Raw genomic sequence first — 24,165 nt, forward strand, 5'->3', positions numbered from 1 at the left:
TGATAATGTATTTTGGGGGGACACGATTCAATCCATGATAACCACCTAAATTCAAAACACTCTATAAATGTATGGTGTGATACCGTCATAAGTATAGACATATAGATCAATAGAACAGAGTCAAAAGCTCAGAAATAAAGCCTTACGTTTATGGTCAGTTGATTTTCAACAAAAATGCCAAGGCGATTTGAGAATTTTGTATATATATATACACCAAAAAACCAAACCCAGTGCCACTGAGTCGATTCCGACTCATAGCGACCATACAGGACGAAGTAGAACTGCCCCATAGAATTTCCAAGGAGTGCCTGGTGGATTCAAACTGCTGACCCTTTGGTTAGCAGCCGTAGCACTTAACCACTACGTCACCAGGATATGTATATATATATATATATGTAAACTCTTACAACTCAATAACAAGACAATGCAATTAAAAAATGGGTTAGAATCCAGAAACAGATCATAAGAATTATACATGATGACCAAGTGGAATTTATTCCAGGAAAGCAAGTTTGGTTTAACAACTAAAAATCAACGAATATAATACATATCATTGGTATGACATATCAATAGAATAAAAAACAAAAACCAAACGACCATCTCAGTAGTTGCAGTAAAAATATTTGACACAATCCAACACCCTTTCATGGTAAAAACACTAAAAAACTAGGAATAGAAGGGAACTTTCTCAAACTGATAAATGGCATCTGAAAAAAACCCTCAGCTAATATCATACCCCACCACCCATTGTCAATTTGTTGTACTGTGGTGGTTTGCATGTTGCTGTGATGCTGGAAGCTATGCCACTGGTATTTAAAATACCAGCAAAGTCACCCTTGGTGGGCAGGTTTCAGTGGAGCTTCCAGACTAAGACAAACTACTTCCAAAAATTAGCCAATGAAAACCTTATGGATCACAACAGAACACTGTGTGACTCACTTACTTTGGACATGTTAACAGGAGAGATCAATTGCTAGAAGAGGACGTCATGTTTAGCGAAACAGAAGGCAAACAAGAGCGAGAGAGATCCTTGGTGAGATGGGCTGGCACAATAGCTGCACAGATGGACTTAAAGATACCAACAATTGTGAGAATGATTCAGAACTGGAAAAATTTTGTTCTGATGTCTGTAAGGTTGCCATGAGTTAGAGCTGACTTGAAGGCACTATCTATCTACCTGACATCATACTTACTGGTGAAAGACTGAATGCCTTCCCCCTAAGATCAGGAAGAAGACAAGAATGTCTGCTCTTGTGATTTCTATTCAGTATTACACTGGATGCTCTAGCGAGAACAATTAACCGAAAAAGGAAATAAAAGACATCTAGATTGGAAAATAGGTCAAACTACCTCTATTCGCAAATGATGTGATCTTGTGTTTAGAAACTCCTGAGGAATCCACTTAAAAACTGTTAGAAAAAATAAATAAGTTCAACAAGGCTTTATGACACAAGATCAATATATAAAAACCAATGGTATTTCCATACACTTGAAATGAACAATTTGAAAATGAAATTAAGAAAACAACTCCACTTACAGTAGCATCCAAAAGAATACTTAGGAATAAATTTAACGAAAGAAGTGCAAAACTTATACTCTGAAAACTACAAAGCATTGTTGAAAGAAATTAAAGAAGACCTCAATAAATGGAAAAACATCTCATGTTCACGGATCGATAGACAATATTGTTAAGATGGCAACAATCCCCAAATTGATCTGCAGATTCAACACAACCCCTATCAGAATCTCAGCTAACTTCTTTGTAAAATTTGATAAGATGATTATAAAATTTATATGGGAATTGCAAGTGATGGAGAATAGCCAAAATAATCTTGAGAAAAGAGCAAAGTTGGAGGATTCACACTTCCTTGTTTCAGAACTTACTACACAGCAACTGTAATCATGACAGTGTGCTACTGGAATAAGAATAAGTGTATGGATTAATGGAATGGAACTGAAAGTCCAGAAATAAACCCATGTGTTTATGGTCAACAGCTTTTTGACAAGGATGCCAAGATCACTCAATGGGAAAAGAATAGTCTTCAACAACTGGTGCTGAGACAACTGAACAGCCACCATCCAAAAGAATGATGTTGGGCCCTTGCCTAACATTATATACAAAATAACTAAAAGTGGATCAAAGACCTAAATGTAAGAGGTAAAATTATAAAACTCTTAAAAGAAAACAAAAGGGTAAATCTTCATGACCTCAGACTTGGGAAGGAATTCTTAGATATGACATCAAAATCACAAGCAAAAAAAAAAAAAAAGGATGAATTGGATGTCCTCAAAACTAAAAATGTTTGGACATCAAGGACACTATCATGGAAATGAAAAGACAACCCACAGAATGGGAAAAAATATTTACAAATCATATATTTTGTAAGGAACTTGTATCTAGAATAAAAGGAGTCTTAATGACGACGTGGTTAAATGCACAGCTGCTAACCCAAAGGTTGGCAGTTTAAACCCACCAGCCACTCTGTGGGAGAAAGATGTGACAGTCTGCTTCTATAAAGATTTACAGTCTCAGAAACCGCATGGGACAGTTCCACTCTGTCCTGTAGGGTCTCTATGAGTTGGAATCGACTCGATGGCAGTGGGTTTGGTTTGGTTTGAGTCTAGAATACACAAAGAATTCTTACAACTCAATAGTAAAAAGGGCAAATGATCTAATTTAAAAATAAGCAAACATTTTGAATAAACATCTGTCCAAAGAAGATACAATAGTCAATAATCATGAAACGATGCTTGACATAATTAGTCTTTAAAACCAAACCAAACCCATTGGTGTCAAGTCAATTCTGACGCATAGTGACCCTAGAGGACAGAGTAAAACTGCCTCATAGGGTTTCCAAGGAGCACCTGGTGGATTAGAACTGCGGACATTTGGTTACCAGCTGAATTCTTAACCACTATGCCGCTAGGGTTTCCCATTTAGTCTTTAAAAAATCCGTTGCTGTTGAGTTGATTTCGACTCATAGCGACCCTATGGGACAGAGTAGAACTGCCCAAAAGAGCTTCCAAGAAGAGCTTGGTGGATTCAAACTGCTGACCTTTTAGTTAGCAGCCATAGCACTTAAACACTATGCTACCAGGGTTTCCTGGTTAGTCTTTAAAGCCACATTGAGATACTACTTCACGCCACTAGGATGGCTATAATCAAACACGTAATAACAAGTATTGGTGAGGATATGGCGAAGTTGGAATCCTTTATACACTGCTCATGGGAATGTGAAATTATGCAACCACTTTGGAAGACAGTCTGGCAATTCCTCAAACGGTTAAACTGAGAATTATCATATGATTCAGTAATTCCACTTCAAGGTATATACACAAGAGAAATGAAACGTGTGTCCACACAGAAAACTCGTATATGACTGTTGCTAATAGCATTGTACATAATAGCCTCAAACTGGAAATAATAGAAATGTCCACTAATTGCTGAATGGATAAACAAAATGTGGTATATCCATACAATGGAATACCAGTCAGCAGTTAAAACGATTGAACTACTGATACATACTACAACATGGGTAAACCTCAGAAACATTATGCTAAATGAAAGAAACCAGACACAGAAGACTACATATTGTGTGATTTTATTTATATAAAATGTCTAGAAAAGGAAAATCTGTAGAGACAGAAAATAGATCAGTATTTGCCTGGGTTGAGGGTTCTCCGTTTGCAGTCAGTGCCCACTTCCACCCTCAACCCTGTGGGAAATTGTTAAGGTGTTAGAAATGTTGTAAAATGATTGTGGCGATGGTTGCAGACCTCTATAAATTTACCAAAGATCAATGAATTATATACTTACATTGGGTGAATTGTATGGTATATAAATACCTCAATAAACCTGGGGGGGAGAAAAAAAGCAATAATCTGAAAAAGAAAGGGCTGGGAGATATAGATAAAATAATTTTGGCAATACATAGATAATTATTGAAGCTGGGTGATGGGTAATGGGGTTCACTATACTATCCCTTCTACTTTTGTGTATGTTTGAATTTTTTCATAATAAAAAGATTTAAAAAAAAAACAAAACACAACAGTGCACGCCAACTCGTTGGCCTCACTGTTGGGGAAGAGTAGGGAATGGTGAGAACTGTGGCAAACTAGAGGACACATGCTATCTCAAGGAGATCTATCAGTTCCAGTGATTGTGGCACTGTGGAATATGTATCCAATGATACTAGAGCTTCCAATTTGTCAAAAGAAGCTGGGAAGCCATATTTTTATGTGTGAATTTGAACGTTTGTAACTAATTCAAAATCTTAAAATACTTAATGTGGCTTCTTGTAGTAAGATATGGCAACAGCTTGTGTGTGTGTTTTAATTCTTTAAATCTCAAAAAAAATCAGACAGAACAGCTGAGATAACAAAAAGAAAAACACAACACACACACACACACACACACAGCCCTGTTTTGGCCAACTAAGATCTCTGCTGATTGGATCTGACCCTTAATCAATGTTGGGAACATAAGTTCCTTTAAGCACCCACTATGTGTCAAGCACTATGAAAGTATTTTATAGGTCAAAAAACAAAACCCATTGCTTTTGAGTTGATTCCGACTCATAGCGACCCTATAGGACAGATTAGAACTGTCCCACAGGGTTTCCAAGGGGTGCCTGTTGGATTCAAACTGCCAACCTTTTGGTTTGCACCCACACTCTTAACCACTACACCACCAGGGTAAGTATTATTTTTCCCATTTTACTCATGAGGAAGCTGAGGCAAGGAGGTTTAATATGTTCTCTCTACTCTACCAAGACCACTGTGTTGAGTTGAGAGGCCTGTGTCTACTGTTCAGAAGTATGGGCCCTGGAATCAGATAGACCTGGATTGAAGTCTTGATTCTCAAATTAAACAGTATATGACTTTGGGCAAGGTACTTAAACTTTCTAAGCCTCAGTTTCCTCATGTGTAAAATGGAAATATTAGTGCTTACTTCACTGAGCTTCTGAAGGAATAAATGAGACAGCATATATCAAATGTTTAACCTAGTTCCTGAAGATGAAATTATTATTTTAAAATACTATTGCTATGTGCAAGGACTTGCTTCTTTAGCTATAAGATTACTAATTACAAAAATCCAGCCAACACCAAACTTTCCAGAAAAATCTCACTGTGAAGAAATCTCTTGGGTTTTCTTTTAATGCTACATTGGTTATAACAGTTTATTGCCATGTGTGAAAATGGCACAGACGGTCTATACAATGCCATGAGGCTGAGCCTTGACAGGGATCATTTAGTTGCCAGGGATAGACTCATCCCCCTACCCTTACGTGGTGGGTCAGGAACTTCCTGTCCCTCTAGAGATTCCTGGTCTCTTTTCCTGGACTCTTCCCGCTTGCCAAGCATGTGGCTGCAAATGGCCATTGAGCTCTTTGGTCTTTCCAATTCAAAGTCCTAGAGATGACTTACGAGGAAAGAAACAAGTCCAGATTCCCAGGATAGAGTTTGACTGGCTCTACTGAAATTTGATATCTAATTCTGGGCCAATCGGCTTTGGCCAGGGAAAGTTTAACAGTTTGTTGCTTTCTCAGCAGGGGCACTTGGGCACTAATTCTCTGAGAGTCAAGAGGCAAGGGCCACTAGTGGCTGACCGAGCCATTCTGCTCATGCAGCCAGACAGCAAGAGTTTTGGGAATGTACTTAGCCAGAGATGACAACCAGGATCCACTGGAGCACATCCCTGGAAGATACTGTCAATAATTTTTCTTTATTGTGGATATGCATCAAGCTTAATAAGTTACCTCTGGGGATTAGGGGACTTCAGGACATCAGAGAGAGATCTTCACTTTCTACATTTCTGTATTTAAATTATTTTTATTTTTCAGAGTAGTTTTAGATTTATTGAAACATTGAAAATAGAGCACAGAGAAAGTTCACATATACCCCACATCTAGTTTCCCTATTATTAACATCTTAAATCAGTATGATGCATTTGTTTTTAATTAATATAACAATATCGATACATTGTTGTTAACTAAAATCCAGAGTTTATTTAGATTGCCTTAGTTTTAACCTAATATCCTTTTTCTGTTTCAGGATTCCACCCAAGATAACAAATTACATTTAGTTATCATGTCTCTTTAGGCTCCCTTTGGCTGTGGCAGCTTTTTGACTTGCCTTGTTTTTGAGGATCTTGATATTTTTGAGGTGTGCAGCTGGATATTTTGTAGGATGGCTAGCTATTAGAATTTGCCCATGTTTTTCTCATGATAGGACAGAAGTAAAGTGCCATTTTTATTACATCATATCAAGTGTAAAATGTTCTGCTGCTATTCATAAGGTTTTCACTGCTTAATTTTTTTCAGAAGTAGACTGCCTGGTCCTTCTTCCTTGTCTGTCTTAGTCTGGAAGCTCGGCTGAAACCTGTCCACTACGGGTGACCCTGCTGATATCCGAATACCAGTGGCACAGCTTCCAGCATCACAACAACATGCAAGTCCCCACAGTATAACAAACTGACAGATAACCTGCGTCTTACATACTTTGGACATGTTGTCAGGAGGAATCAATCCCTGGAGAAGGACATCATGCTTGAAAAAGTACAGGGTCAATGGAAAAGAGGAAGACCCTCAATGAGATGGACTGACACAGTTGCTGCAACAGTGGGCTCAAGAATACAAACGATTGTGAGCATAGCGCAGGACAGGGCAATGTTTCATTCGGTTGTACAAAGGGTCGCTATGAGTCTGAGCTGACGCAACGACACCTAACAACAACAATCAAGTGTACAGGCTAGCAGCATGATTTATGAAGGTTGATGTCTTAGACATCTAGTGCTGCTATAACAGAAATACCACAAAGGATTGTTTTATCAAAGAGAGGCTTATTTCCTCACAGTAAAGTAGGCTAAAAGCCTAAATTCAGGGTGTCAGCTTCAGGGTAAGGCTTTCTCTCTCTGTCCAGTTTCTCATCAAGTTGCTTCTATCTTTTACATCTCAAGAGATTGCCTCAAGACGCAATCTAATCCTGTAGGTTGAGTCCTGCCTCGGTAACACAACGGCCACCCGTCCCTCATTAACGTAGAGGCAGGATTTACAACATATAGGAAAATCACACAATACCGGGAATCATGGCCCAGCCCAACTGATACACACATTTTTGGGGGGACATAATTCAATCTATGACAGCTGATGTTGGCCTTGATTACCTAGCTCAGGCGGTGTTTTGTCAGTTTTCTTCACTGTAAAGTTATTTTTTTCCTCCTCCTTTCCATGCTGCACTTTTTTTTGTGTGTGTGTGCTTTAGTGAAAGTCTATAGAACAAACTAGTTTCTCATTAAACAGTTAGTACACATATTGTTCTATGACATTGGTTAATCACCCCACGACATGTCAACACTCTCCCTTCTCAACCTTAGGATCCCTATTACCAGCTTTCCTGTCTCCTCCTGCCTTCTAGTCCTTGTCGCAAGGCTGGTGTGCCCCTTTAGTCTCATTTTGTTTTATGGGCCTGTCCAAACATTGGCTGAAGGGTGAACCTCAGGAGTGACTTCATTACTGAGCTGATAGGGTGTCTGGGGGCCATACTCTCAGGGCTTCTCCAGTCTTCATCAGGCCAACAAGTCTGATCTTTCTTTTTGAGTTAGAATTTAGTTCTACATTTTTCTCTAGCTCTGTTGGGCACTCTCTATTGTGATCTCTGTCAGAGCACCCATACTACACTCTTTGAATGGAAGTCACTACATGCAGCCCATATTGAGGAGTGGGAAGTCATACTCTCTTTCCTTGAGAGCAGGATGGCTACATAAATTGTTTAGAATTCTTCTGCATGGGGGAATTTGTTTCTTAGCCTCCATCTATTAATTTACTCAATTATTTATTTATATCACTATGAACTTATGGGTATTTATTTTATACTTCGGGTTATAATCCAGTACTACTTATTTTTTAATTTGTTTTGTGGCTCAAATCTTTCCAGCTTTGTCCATTGGGAACTCTTTCAATTCGTTTCTATACTCCTGTGACATACTCCCACCAGTGCAGGTGTTTTTTTTTGAGCATGTCCTTACTTTCTGTTACTACAAAATGTATCTTGTATATTTTATGCCCCAGTCCTAAAAGTAACTGTCTTAGTCATCTAGTGCTGCTATAACAGCAATACACAAGTGGATGGCTTTAACAAGGAAAAATTTATTCTCTCATAGTCTAGTAGGTTACAAGTACTAATTCAGGGTGTCAAGTCCAGGGGATGGCTTTCTCTCTCTGTCAGCTCTGAAGGAAGATTCCTTGTCTTCAAGCTTCTCCTGGTCAAGGAGCTTCTCAGGTGCAGGGACCCCAAGTCCAAAGGATGTGCTCTGCTCCTGGTGCTGCTTTCTTGGTGCTATAAAGTCCCCAACTCTGTGCTTGCTTCCATTTTCTTTTATCTCTTGAACGATAAAAGGTGGTGGAGGCCACACCTCAGGGAAACTCCCTTTGCATTGAATCAGGGAGGTGACTTGAGTGAGCCTGGTGTTACAATCCCACCCTAATCCTCTCAACATAAATTACAATCATAAAATGGAGGACAACCACAAAATACTGAGAATCATGGCCTAACAATCTTGACACACACATTTTGGGGGGCATAATTCAATCGAAAGAGTGCTGGTTCCTTTTATAGGAGAACGGTATTAGAAATTAAGATCTGAGCACATTCATTGTTGCTGCAGTGTCATTTCTTTTAGGATCTCTCAACTGACAGAGCAAAAAATAAATGCATTCATATTAAGTCAACTATTTACACATTAGGGAGAAGGACCTGGCAGTCTACTTCTGAAAATAATTAGCCAGTGAAAACCTTAAGAATAGCAGCAGAACATTGTCTGATAAAATGCCAGAAGATGAGCCCCTCGGGTTGGAAGGCACTCAAAAGATGACTGGGGAAGAGCTGCCTCCTCAAAGTGGAGTGGACCTTAATGATGTGGATGGAGTCAAGCTTTTGGGGCCTTCATTTGCTGATGTGACACGACTTAAAATGAGAAGAAACAGCTGCAAAAATCCTTGATTATAGGAATATGGAGTGCACAAAGTATGAATCTAGGGAAATTGGAAATCATCCAAAATTAAATAGAACAGATAAACAACAATATCCTAGGCATTAGTGAGCTGAAATGGACTAGTATTGGCCATTTTGAATCAGACAATTATACGGTCTACTATGCCAGGAATGACAACTTGAAGAGGAATGGTGTTGTATTCATTGTCAATGAGAACATTTCAAGATCTATCCTGAAGTACAGCGCTGTCAGTGATGGCATAATATCCATATGCCTATAAGAAAGACCAGTTAATATGACTATTATTCAAATTTATGCACCAACCACTAAGGCCAAAGATGAATAAATTGAAGATTTTTACTAACTTCTACACTCTGAAAATGATCAAGCATAGGATCAGGGTGATAATTACTAGTGATTAGAGTCCAAAAGTTAAAAACAAAGTAGGACCTGTAGTTGGAAAATACAGCCTTGGTAATAGAAATGATGCCAGAGATCTTATGATAGGATTTTGTAAGACCAATGACTTCTTCATTGCAAATACCTTTTTTCAACAACATAAAAGGTAGCTATACACGTGGACCTTGTCAGATGGAATACGCAGGAATCAAATCGACTACATCTGTGGAAAGAGATGATGGAAAAACTCAATATCATCAGTCAGAACAAGGCCAGGGCCCAACTGCAGAACAGATCATCAATTGCTTGCATGCCAAGTTCAAATTGAAACTGAAGAACATTGGAACAAGTCCACGAGAGCCAAAGTTATACTTTGAGTGTATCCCATCTGAATTTAGAGGCCATCACAAGAATAGATTTGACGCATTCATCACAAATGACTGAAGACCAGATGAGTTGTGGAATGACATCAAGGACACCAAACATGAAGAAAGCAAGAGGTTATTAAAAAGACAGGAAAGAAAGAACAGACCAAAATGGATGTCAGGAGAGACTCTAAAACTTGCTCTTGAAGGTCAAGTAACTAAAGCGAAAGGAAGAAATGATGAAGTGAAAGAGCTGAACAGAAGATTTCAAAGGGCCACTTGAGAAGACAAAGTAAAGTATTATGATGACATGTGCAAAAACCTGGAGATACCAAACCCAAAATGAAGAATACGCTCAGCATTTCTCGATTTGAAAGAACTGAAGACAAAATTCAAGCCTCAGGTTGCAACATTGAAAGATTCTATGGGGAAAATATTAAGCGACACAGGCAGCATGAAGAGAAGATGGAAGGAATACACAGAGTCATACCAAGAAGAATTGGTGGACATTCAACATTTCAGGAGGTAGCATATGATCAGGAACCAATGGTACCAAAGAAAGAAGTCCAAGCTGCACTGAAGGCATTGGTGAAAAACAAAGCTCCAGGAACTGACAGAATACCAATTGAGATGTTTCAACAAAAGGATGCAGTGCTGGAAGTGCTTATTTATCTATACCAAGAAATTTGGAAGACAGCTGCCTGGACAACCGACTGAAAGAGATTCCTATTTATGCCTATTCCCAAGAAAGGTGATCCAACCAAATGCAGAAATTATCGAACAATATCATCAATATCACACTCAAGAAAAAAATTTACTGAAGATCATTCAAAAGTGGCTGCAGCAGTATATAGACAGGGAACTGCCAGAAATTCAAGCGCGATTCAGGAGAGGACATGGAACGAGGGATATCATTGCTGATGTCACATGGATCCTGGCTGAAAGCAGAGAATACCAGAAACATGTTTACCTGTGTTTTATTGACTACACAAAGGCATTTGACTGTGTGGATCATAACAAATTATGGATAACACTCCTGAGAATGGGAATTCCAGAACATCTAATTCATGAGGAACCTGTACATAGATCAAGAGGAGTGGTTTGAACAGAACAAGGGGATACTACATGGTTAAAGTCAGGAAAGGTGTACATCAGGGTTTTATCCTTTCACCATGCTTATTCAATCTGTATGCTGAGCAAATAATCCAAGAACCTGGACTATATGAAGAAGAACGCAGATCAGGATTGAAGGAAGACTCATTAGCAACCTGCATTATGCAGATGACACAACCTTGCTTGCTGAAAATGAAGAGGACTTGAAGCACTTACTGATGAAGATCAAATACTACAGCTTTAAGTCTGGATTACACCTCAACATAAAGAAAACAAAAATCCTCACAAATGGACCAATAAGCAACATCAGGATAAATGGAGAAATGATTGAAGTTGTCAAGGATCTCATTTTACTTCGAACCACAACCAACACCTATGGAAGCAGCAGTCAAGAAATCAAGAGACACATTGCTTTGGGAAAATCTGCTGCAAAAGACCTGTTTAAAGTGCTCAAAAGCAAAGATGTCACCTTGAAGACTAAGGTGCGCCTGACCCAAGCCATGGTGTTTTCAGTTGCCTCATATGCACGTAAAAGTGGGACAACGAATAAGGGAGACTGAAGAAGAACTGAAGTCTTTAAATTGTGGTGTTGGTGAAGAATGTTGAATATACCATGGACTGCCAGAAGAACAAACAAATCTGTCTTGGAAGTAGTACAACCAGAATGCTCCTCAGGAGCAAGGATGGCAAGACTGTGTTTCACATACTTTGGACATGTTATCAGGAGGGAACAATCCCTGGAGAAGGAGAAATGCTTGGTGAAGTAGAGGGTCCGTGAAAAAGAACAAGACCGTCAGTGAGATGGATTGACACAGTGGCTTCAACAATGGCTCAAGCATTACAATAGTTGTGAGGATGGTGCTGGACTGGACCGGGCAGTGTTTCATTCTGTTGTATGCAGGGTTGCTATGGGTCAGAACTGACTCAACAGCACCTAACAACAACAACATATGTAACTGTCATGGATTGAATTGTGTTCCCAAAAAGAAATGTTGCCAAAACAATCTTGAAAAAGAAGAAAGATCTAGGAGGACTCACCCTTCCCGATTTCAAAATGTACTATAAAGCTACAGTAATCAAAACAGTATGGTACTAGTATAAATGATAGACATATAGACCAGTGGAATAGAATTAAGAGTACAGAAACAAACTCATAAATCTATGGTCAATTGATTTCAGCAAGGGTAATAAGTCAATTCAATGGGGACAGAATAGTCTTCAATAAATGGTGCCAGGACAACTGAACTTCCACCTGCAAAAGAATGAAGCTGGACCCATACTTCACACCATATACAAAAATTAACTCAAAATTGACCAGTGACCTAAGTGTAAGAACTAAAGCCATAGAACTTTTAGATCAAGACAGGAGTAATGCTTTGGGATCTAATCTTTGTCAATGGATTCTTAGATATGACACCAAAAGCATGAGCAAAAAAAGACAAAATAGATAAATTGCACATTATCGAAATTAAAAGTTTTTGTTCATCAAGGAATATTATCGACAAAATGAAAAACAACCTGCAGAAAGGGAGAAAATATTTGGGAAACATATATTGGATAAGGGCTTAATACCCAGAATATATAAAGCACTCCTACAACTTAACAGCAAAAAGACAAACAACCCAATCAAAAAATGGCTAAAGGATTTGAGTAGACATTTCATCAAAAAAGATACCCAGATGGCCAAAAAGCACATGAAAAGATGCTCAACATCATTAAAAAAAAAAAAAATTTTTTTTTTTAAAACACAAAAACTTCCTGCCATCAAGTCAATTCTGACTCATACTGACTCTAGAGGACAGAATACAACTGCCCCACAGGGTTTCCAAGGAGCAGCTGGTGATTACACACTGTCGGCTTTTTGGTTAACAGCCAAGTGCTTAACCACTGCACCACCAGTACTCCCCATTAGACACTAGGGAAATGCAGACCAAAACCACAGTGAGATACCACTTCCTCCACTAGGATGGCTATGATCAGAAAAATGGAAAACAACAGGTAATGGAAGCCCTCATCCTTGCTGATGGGATTTGTAAAATGGTATAGCTGCTGTGAAAAATATTTTGGCAGTTCCTCAAAAAGTTAAACTTAGAACTACCATATGAGCCAGCAATCCTACTTCTAAGTATATACCCAAAAGAATTAAAATTAGGAATTCAAACAGATTCTTGTACACCAATTTCATTGCAGCACAACTCACAAAGATGAAAAAAAAACTATATGTCCAACAACAGATGAATGGATAGACAAAATTTGGTATACACATGCAATGGAATATTACATAACCATAAAGACACATGAAGTTCTGATTCATGCTACAAAATGAATAAACCTTGAAAACATTATGCTAAGTGAAATAAGTCAGTCACAAAAGGACAAATATTTTATGATCCCTCATACACGAAATATCTAGAATAAATTATAGATGTAAGAACTACTGAAATGGCAATGTTTTGTTATATATAGTCTTATCACAATGAAAAAAAAAGATATGTTGAAGTCCTAATTACTGTACCTGTGAATGCGACCCTATTTGGAAATAGGGCTTTTTGGTTTTGTTTTGTTAATGCGGTCATACCAGAGTAGGGTTGGTACTAAATGTAATCCCTTCTGAGTGATGTCTTATAAAAACAGAAAACAGACCTGGAGAGGCACACACAAATGGGGAAGATGTCATATGAAGACGAAGGTACATGTTGACAGCTAGTAGAAGCTGAAAAACTGCCAGAAATTCAAGCCAGATTCAGAAGAGGATGTGGAAAGAGGGCTATCATTACTGATGTCAGATGGATCCTGGCTGAAGGCAGAGAATACCAGAAAGATGTTTACCTGTGTTTTATTGACTGTGCAAAGACATTTGACTGTGTGGATCATAACGAATTACGGATAACATTCTGAAGAATGGGAATTCCAGAACACTTAATCGTGTTCATGAGGAACCTGTAGATAGACAGAGACAGAGTCATTTAAACAGAACAAGGGAATACTTTGGGGCTTAAAATCAGGAAAGGTGTGCATCAGAGTTGTATTTTTTCACCATACTTATTCAATCTGTATGCTGAGCAAATAATCAGAGAACCTGGACTATATGAAGAACTTGGATCAGGATTGGAGGAAGACTCATTAACAACCTGCATTATGTAGATGATAATGACCTTGCTTGTTGAAAGCGAAGAGGACTTGAAGCACTTACTGATGAAGATTAAGGACTACAGTCTTCAGTATGGATTACACCTCAACATCAAGAAAACAAAAATCCTGACAAATAGACCAATAAGCAACATCATGATAAACATAGAAAAGATTGAAGTCGTCAAGGATTTCATTTTACTTGGGTCCACAATTAATGCCCATAGAAGCAGCGGTCAAGAAATCAAATGACTTACTGGGCAAATCTGCTGCAATCGACCACCTTAAAGTATTAAAAAGCAAAGGTATCACTTTGAAAGCTAAGGGGTGCCTGACCCAAGCCAAAGTATTTTCAATTGTCTCATGTGCATGCAAAAGCCGGGCAATGAATAAGGAAGACTGAAGAAGAATCGATGCCTTTGAATTATGGTGTTGGCAAAGAATATTGAGTATACCATGGAATGCCAGAAGAAGGAATAAACCTGTCTTGGAAGAAGTATAGCCAAAGTGGTCCATAGAAGCAAGGGTGGTGAGACTTCACTTCACGTACTTTAAACGTGTTTTCAGGAGGGACCAGTGCCTGTAGAAGGACATCTTGCTTGGTAAAGTAGAGGGTTATCAAAAAAGAGAAAGACCCTCAATGAGATGGATTGACACAGTGGCTCAAACAATGGGCTCAAACATAGCAAGGATGTGGAGGATGGTGCAGGTCCAGGAAGTATTTTATTCTGTTGTACACAGGGTCACTATGAGTTGGAACCAACTCATCTATACCTAACAATAACAACATTTATATCAGGGCAGGTGGCCAGTCCTGGGAGTCTGGATGCGCTCCAGACAGATGAGCAACTCTCAAACAACTTCACTGACTAGGTCACCTTGAGACCAAACCTTCCTGACTGACCCTTGTTTTAAAAAACTATTGGTTTATTCAAGTCACAGTGGTAGATTCCTGGTCCTTCACACCAACACGAAAGATATTTTTCTGTTATGTTTCCTAGAACTACTGGGATACCCCAGAAGACCTTCCTGCCTTATCCCCAGGTTGCCATCCTGAACGGCCAGACCTCTGAGTCTCAGCTAAAATAGCTGAAATTGGATCCGGTGGTTAGGCCAGGGAAATGGACTGAGGCCAGATCAATGATCCCATCAAGTGACAAGCACTAAGGGCCTCAGGGAACCCTGGGCTCATTTTTGCCCCTCTTCTGAGGCAACAGAAGTAGAACAAAAACATCAGACTCAAATGTGCCTGCTTCAATGCTTGGCCTCTTTAGACCAAACCAAATCTGTTGCCATCTAGTCAATTCCGACTGATAGTAACCCCATAGGACAGAGGAGAACTGCCCCATAGGGTTTCCAAGGAGCGCCTGGTGGCTTCAAACTGTTGACCTGTTGGTTAGCAGCTATAGCCCTTAACCACTATACCACCAGTGTTTCCCTCTTTGGACAGGAACTCTGATTTCTTAAGTTCAGAAGATGACTAGAGCTATTTTGGAGTTAGGGAGAAGAAGCTTTGCCCAGAGAAGTCCATATGCTCTGTTAGGTGGTCCAGAACCCAGGAGACACACACAGAGCAGGACTTCAAAGCCTGCGGAGGAAGGAAGGGCAGGGCTAGCCAGGCAGGGTTTCCACTGGGGCAGGAGGAGGGGACAGAAGGATCACTGGGCCCAGACTTTACTCAGTTCTCACTGATTCACTGATATGCTCAAAAAACCATGATGTTCCTCAAAACAGTTTTCAACGTGCATCCCATCCTCTGAATACGTTACCTGTAGTGCACTATGAGTTAATATCTTTTTTCCGATGTGATCATTGTAGTTATATCACAACATTTGAAAAGTGTACAGCAAAGCATTGCATTGGAGGCATATTGGATTGGGCAAATCTGCTGCAAAAGGTGTCTTTCAAGTGTTAAAAAGCAAAGATATCATTTTGCGGACTAAGGTGCATCTGACCCAAGCCATGGTATGCATTGTCCATGGTATGGACAATGAGTAAACCCAAGACCAAAACCGCTGGCATTGTGTTGATTCCAACTCATAGTGACCCTGTAGGTCAGAGTAGAACTGTCCCAAAGAGTTTCCAAGGAGTCCTCGTGGACTTGAACTGTGGACCTTTTGGTTAGCAGCTGTAGCACTTAACCACTACACCACCAGGGTTTCTGGAAAATGAGTAAGGAAGACCAAAGAAGGACTGATGTCTTTGAATTATGATGTTAGTGAAAAATATTGAGTATACCATGGGCTGCCAGAAGAACGAACAAATCTGTTTTGGAAGGCATATAGCCAGAGTGCACCTTAGAAACAAGGGTGGTGAGACTTTGTCTCACATACTTTGGATGTGTTTTCAGGAGGGACCAGTTCCTGGAGAAGGACATCATGCTTGGTAAAGTAGATGGTCACCAAAAAAGAGGAAGACCCTCAGTGAGATGGATTGACACAGTGTCTGCAACAATGGGCTCAAACACAGCAACAATCATGTGGATGGTGCAGGATCAAGCAGTATTTCATTCTGTTGTACATAGGATCACCATGAGTTAGAACTGACTTGACGGCACCTAAAAACAACAGAAGCTTAAAGAGTCAAAGAAGGACCTTTCCTAGAGCCGATGTCCTGGAATTGAACTTCTAACCTCTAGAACTGTGAGAAAATAGCATTCTGCTTTTTAAAGTCACACATATGTGGTACGTTTGTTATGGCAGCACTAGTTAACTGTCATGGATTGAATTATGTTCCCCGCCAAAATGTGTGTATCAACTTGGTTAGGCCATGATTCCCAGTATTGTGTGGTTGTCCTCCATTTTGTGATTGTAATTTTATGTTAAGAGGATTAGAGCGGGATTGTAACACCACCCTTACCCAGATCACATCCCTGATCCAACCTACAGGGAGTTACCCCGGGGTGTGGCCTGCACTACCTTTTATCTCTCAAGAGATAAAAAGAAAAGGGAAGCAAGCAGAGAGCTGGGGACCTCATAACACCAAGAAAGCATAACCAGGAGCAGGGCGCGTCCTTTGGACCTGGGGTTTCTGCACCTGAGAACCTCCTCAACCAGGGGAAGATTGAGGATGAGGACCTTTCTCCAGAGCCTACAAAGAGAGAAAGCCTTCGCCTGGAGCTGACACTCTGAATTTGGACTTGTAACCTACTAGACTGTGCGAAAATAAATTTCTCTTTACTAAAGGTATCCACTTGTGGTATTTCTGTATAGCAGCACTAGATGACTAAGACAGTAACTAAGATAGTAACCATTTGTATCTATATTAAGCTAAACATGAGTTCATACTGTTGTCTCCAACTCTAATTCATTACAACATGGATCACTATAGTTTATTCCCCTCCCTTATCTGTAAACTCACACTCCAACAGTGAGAAACCTCTCTCCCACTACCCACAATCTATTTACTTAGTTGATCCATTGCATTCTACAAACATATACATAAATATATATGTGTAGATCTATCGACAGCAGTAACAGAATTGTTAACCTCTACCCGCCTGGGCAACAACTTTATTAACTAGAACACAGTGCTTACGTGTAGTTCCTTTTGCCTTTAGTCTTATAGACTCCACTCATTTCCAAAGTTACTGCACTTTTCCCTCCCTGATTGCCTATGTTTCATACATTTGTAATTCAGTTAGATTGTTTTGTACATTCTGCATTCCTTCCTGAGATTTCTCCAATGTCCTAAATGATTTTTAAAATTTCCATATTTAAGGTTCACTCTTTTTTTTTTAATAATTTTTATTGTGCTTTAAGTGAAAGTTTATAAATCAAGTCAGTCTCTCACACAAAAACCCCTATACACCTTGCTACACACTCCCAAGTACTCTCCCCCTAATGAGACAGCCTGAAGGTTCACTCTTTGTTCTGTACAGTTCTGTGAGTTTTGATAAATGCATAATATTTGTATTCACCATTAAAATATCATACAGACTAATTTTATTGTTGTTGTTGTTGTTAAGTACTATTGAGTCAGTTCCAACTCACAGCTATCCCATGTACAACAGAACAAAACACTGTCTGGTCTTGTGTCACCCTCAAAATCCTTGCTATGTTTGAGCCCATTGTTGCAGCCAGTGTGTCAATCCATCTTGTTGAGGGTCTTCCTCTTTTTCACAGACCCCCTACCTTACCAAGCATGATGTCCGTTTCCAGAAATTGGTACCTCCTAATGACGTGTCCAAACCACTCGAGATGAAGTCTCACCATCCTGGCTTCTAAGGAGCACTTTGGCTGTACTTCTTCATGACAGATTTGTTCATTCTTCTGGCAGTCCATGGTACATTCGATATTCTTTGCCAACATCATAACTCAAAGGCATCAATTCTTCTTTGGTCTTCTTATTCATTGTCCAGTTTTCACATGCATATGAGACAGTTGAAAATATCACAGCTTCAGTCAGGCCCATGTTAGTCCTCAAAGCGACACTTTTGTTTTTTAACATTTTAAAGAGGTCTTTTGCAGCAGATTTGCCCAGTGCAATACATCCTTTCATTTCTTGACTGCTGCTTCCATAGGCATTGATTATGTATCTAAGTAAAATGAAATCATTGACAACTTCGATCTTTTCTACATTTATCATGATGTTGCTCATTGGTCCAGTTGTGAGCATTTTTTTCTTTATGTTGAGGTGCAATCCATACTGAAGTCTGTGGTCTTTGATCTTCATCAGCAAGTGCTTCAAGTCTTCTTCATTTTCAACAAGCAAGATTGTATCATCTGCATATCACAGGTTGTTAACGAGTCTTCCTCCAATCCTGATGCTACCTTCTTCATATAGTACAGCCTCTAGATTATTTGCTCAGCTTACAGATTGAATAAGCATGGTGAAAGGATACAACTCTGATGCATACCTTTCCTGATTTTAAACCAGGCAGTATCCCCTTGCTCTGTTCCAATGACTGCCTCTTGGTTTATTTATAGGTTCCTCATGAACACCATTAAGTGTTCTGGAATTTCCATTCTTTGCAGTGTTATCCATAATTTGTTATGATCCACACAGTCAAATGTCTTTGCATAGTCAATAAAAAGCAAGTAAATATCTTTCTAGTATACTCTGCTTTCAGCCAAGATCCATCTGACACCACGTCCTCTTATGAATCCAACTTGAATTTATGGTAGTTCCCTATTAATGTACTGCTGCAACCATTTTTTAATTATCTTCAGCAAAATTTTACTTGCATGTGATATTAGTGATATTGTTTGATAATTTTCACATTCTGTTGGATCGCCTTTCTTTGGAATGGGTATAAATATGGATCTCTTCCATTAGGTTGGCCAGGTAGCTCTCTTCTAAATTTCTTGGCATGGATGAGTGAGCCCCTATAGTGCTGCATTAGTTTGTTGAAACATCTCAATTGGTATTCTGTCAGTTTTTGGAGCTTTGTTTTTTTTTTTGTCAATGCCTTCAGTGCAGCTTAGACTTCTTACTTCAATACCATCGGTTCTTGATCATACTGTACCTCCTGAAATGGTCGGACATTGGTTGTCCTAGGCTGGGCTCTCTAGAGAAGCAAAACCAATGAAGCATCTATGTCTATCTGTATCTGTATATCTATATCTACCTATACAGAAAGAGAGAGAGAGAGAGATTTACATAAAGGAAATGGCTCTCATAGTTGTAGAGGTTGGAAAATCCCAAGTCCGTCGGTCAGGCTGGAGACTTCTGACACAGGGCTGACAAACCCAAGATTGGCAGATCAGACAACAAGACTCTGGCTCACAGGCTGCAGAGGCTGACAACTCCAAAGATCAGCAGGTGTTATGGATTGAATTGTGTCCCCTCAAAATGCATGTCAACTTGGCTAGGCCATGATTCCCATTATTGTGTGATTGTCCACTATTTTGTCATCTGATGTGATTTTCCCATGTGTGGTAAATCCTACCTCTATTATGTTAATGAGGCAGGATTAGAGACAATTATGTTAAAGAGGCAAGACTCAATCTACAAGATTGCATTCTATCTTGAGTCAATCTCTTTTGAGATACAAAAGGGAGAAGCGAGCAGAGAGACATGGGGACTTCATACCACCAGGAAACAAGAGCCAGGAGAAGAGTGCACCCTTTCAGCCCAGGGTCCCTGCACTGAGAGGCTCCTAGATCAAGGGATGATTGATGACAAGGACATTCTCCCAGAGCTGACAGAGAGAGAAAGTCTTACCCTGGAGCTGGAACCTTGAATTCAGACTTCTAGCTTTCTAGACTGTAACAGAACAAATTTCTTGTTAAAGCTATCCACTTTGGTATTTCCGTTATAGCAGCACTAGATAACAAAGTCAGCAGGTAAGCTGGGAGACCACTGGCTCACAGAATTTGGAAGCTGATGAATTCCAAATTGGCAGGCAAGTTGGTAGCTCAAGTCCCAAGAACCGGAAGATGAACAGGAGCCAGTAGCAAGATATAGAGTGAGCAAAAGCCCCGGAGCTTGCCAGAAAGTCCATATATATTGGATGCAGGCCAAGCTCCCATGGAAACTCCCTTTCAACTGATTGGCTACTCGCAGCAGATCCCATTATGGGGTGATCACATTATATCAAATCTCATCATGGAGGTGATTACATTATTATACGAATGGCAAACCACATCATAACTGACAAACTACTGAGAAACATGGCCCAGCCAAGTTGAAACACAACCTTAATGGTCACAGCCCACCCCTTGTCAATTTGGCACCTGTACACATCTCCTTAAACTATACCTAATCTCTGAATAAAGACAGTTATAAAGTCATACTTGCACCTACATGATACAACTAACACACATACAACTGAAAACACAGTAGCCCTGTTTACATCTTATATTTTATAAGTGAAGAGTACACAAATATTTGATGCACATACAAGAAAGACATACTCATAACAGTTACAGTCCTGGTTTCTGCAACTGGTCATGTGGTCATAACTGGTATTTAAAACTACATTCTTCCACCAACCATTCCATATTCCCTTTGCCCTCAGCAAGCACCTCAGGTAGTTGTGATTCTTTGCCTGGTGGGGTGACGCAAACCATTCCTGAAGGGTCTGGGCCATTAGTAGTCATGTTGGAATTGAATTGCTGTAGTTTTCCACTGACTTTAATCATAGGGCATGGTAGCACTAAGACACACTCTCTAAGGGATCTCCTGCATTCCAGACATACTCCACTTTACCTCCATTATGCAATTTCCTCTGGATAATCAGGATCAATCACACCTGACAATATGGCAACTCCCCTTTTTACCTGTTGATCTAGAGGCATGAGGAGTCTACAGTGGCCCAATGGCATTCTTAACTTCCAATTCAATGAAATCAGCGATGTGTCTCCATGTTGGAGCAATCTTCCCTTTGGAGCTAAGACCTCTAGACCCACAGAGCATAGGGTCACGGGGACAGGAAGCAAAGATTTCATGAGTCGGTCACAGGGGTAATAGTGTGTGGTGCCGCTCCTATGTCCACCCCTTGATTCCTGTACCCATGAATCCTGGCTATGGGAGAAATGACACCATATATTGAATGCTGGTTTAGAGCATATACGGCCTCCTGGAGAACATTGCCCCCATCCTGCAAGGTATTACCACTTAGTTGGCACTGTAATTATGTCTTTAGAAGCCCATTCCATCATTCTAGCAAGCCAGCTGCTTCAGGATGATGGGGAACATGGTAAGACCAGTGAATTCCATGAGCATTGGCCCATTGCCACACTTCATTTGCTGTGAGGTGAATCCCTTTATCTGAAGCAATGCTGCGTGGGATACTATGACAGTGGATAAGGCATTCTGTAAGTCCACAGATGGTAGTTTTGGCAGAAGGACTGCTTGCAGGGAAGGCAAATCTGTATCCAGAGAAAGTGTATATTCCAGTAAGAATAGAACACTGCTCTTTCCATGATGGAAGCAGTCTTTAAGGATGCTGTGGCTCCCTTTACAAATTTGTTCCTCACTGTTGTGGTAAAAGGTGTGTCTTCTGGGCACTCCATGTGTGGGTCTGTGGGTCTAACCTAATAAATCCACTCTAACATGCCAATTTCCCTAAGCCTTTGGATACCTTCTTCTACAGTATGCTAAGGCAGATCTGATACTTCAACACAACTTAGCGTAGGCTTCCTTGTAATCCATGCTTCAGCAACCCAACCAAATAAACTATTAGATCTTTTCTTAACCTCTCGAGCTGAAACACTGAATGAAGAATCTGTGTTTAGTGGGTCCATATCAATAAATGTAGGCTGATCCAACTTTATGTTCCTTGCACCATTTTCCCACAACTTTAATTGCCATTCCCACACATATTTCCCAGGTTTCTATTTGTACATGTTAGAAAAGTTAAGCTGTTCTTTTGCAGTGTAATGTACCTCCTCCTGGACCATACTTTGTGCTTTACCTTTTTGGGGTTGCTTGGACTGACTTAGGTCTAGTTATAGGTCTACAAGACAAAATAGGTGTTGGGGATTTGTTTTGAGAACACTTAACATTGTCTTGTAAGGCATCTGCCTCAGGCGATGCCCCCACGCAATGATTCAGCAAGGGCTCTTCAGACACAGCTGGGTTTATCTCATCAGATGGAGTTGGAGGGGATAATGGTTTTACTGGTGAGGGTGGCTTAGCAGACAAAGATGGAGTAATCTCTCCAGATGGGACAGGGCTGGTCCTGTTGGCAGGACTGATTCAACATAATTTAGGGGCTCAGTGTCCCCAGTTTCCTGATTACATGCCCATGTGGCCCCAGTCCAAGTTTCAGGATCCCATTTCTTCTCAATCAATGCCCTCACTTTAACTTCAGACACCACCTGAGGTTGGAAATTCAGTTGGTGTTGTAATTTTGCCACTCTTATAAGACTCTGGGTTTGGTTTTCATCAGTATCAGCTCTGTTACTACAAGAAATAAGGCTTTTCTTTCAAGGCACAAGTGGAAACTTTGAGGTCATTTATGCAACGCTTGAGCTCTAACCCTGAAGCCCTGCGCTCATCTCTTTCTTTCACCACTAGTGAAAGTAGGACCAGCCAACCAGCATCCTTATACTTCTTATTATGACAAAATTGTAGTATGGTATCAAACATGTGATCACTCAGAGCCTCGCCTCTCACCAATACCTGATTTACTGACAGTGATATTTTGCGTATGTCAATTGCCACCTCATGCCATGGATTGGGAGTGCCCTCTTTCCTACTGGAAGCAAAGTCATTGACATCTTTAAGACTATCCAGACTTGAGAGCCAATTTAGAAAACTCATCCTTACAATATTCTTTCTCTAGAACCACGTTCGGTACCAAATGTCTTAGGCTGGGTTGTCTAGAGGAGCAAAACCAGTGAAGCAGATAAATACAGAACTAGAGAAATTAACATCAAGGAAATGGCTTATTTGGTTTTAAAGGGTGGAAAGTTCTAAGTCTGTGAGTCAGGCTGGAGGCTTCTGACTCACGTACCTTCAGGGGCTCGTGATCCCAAGATTGACAGCTGAGGCAACAGGCCTGTAGCTCACTGGCTGCAGAGGCCAATAAATTCCAAGATTGGCAGGTAAGCTGCTAGCTCAAATCCCGAGAACTGGATGTTGGATGAACAGGAGACAGCTGCAGGATCCAGAGCAAGCAAAAGCCCTGGAGCCTTGCCGGAAAGTCCATATATATTGGATGTGGGCCACATCCCCAAGGAAGCTCTCTTTCAACTGACTGCTACTCACAGCAGATCCTACCATGGAGGTGATGACATTATATCAGGTCTCATCATGGAGGTGATTGTAGGACTGCAAAATCACATCATAACTGTCACTCCACTGAGAATCATGGCCCAGCCAAGTTGACACACAACCTTAACGATCACATCAACCAATTCTTTTTGTTACAGCGACTCTGTGTATTCTTTACACCTTCTTCTGATGCTTCCTGTGTCATTTAATATTTTGCCTATAGGACCCTTCAATATTGCACCTTGAGGCTTGGATTTTTTCTTCAGTTTTTTCAGCTTGAAAAATGCCGAGCCATAAAAATCCTCTGTGCTTTGTCTATTTATCCTTGCTCCCCTTCCCCTGAGCCCCTGGCATCCACTGATCATTTTACTGTCTCCATAATTTTGTGTTTTCCAGAACGTCATATAATTGGAGTTCTACTATATATAGCCTTTTCATATTACTTTCTTTAGCTTAACAATATTCATTTAAGTTTCCCCCTTGTCTTTCCATGGTTTGATAGCT

The sequence above is a fragment of the Loxodonta africana genome, chromosome 19 (assembly GCF_030014295.1).
Source record: "Loxodonta africana isolate mLoxAfr1 chromosome 19, mLoxAfr1.hap2, whole genome shotgun sequence".
NCBI lineage: Eukaryota > Metazoa > Chordata > Mammalia > Proboscidea > Elephantidae > Loxodonta > Loxodonta africana.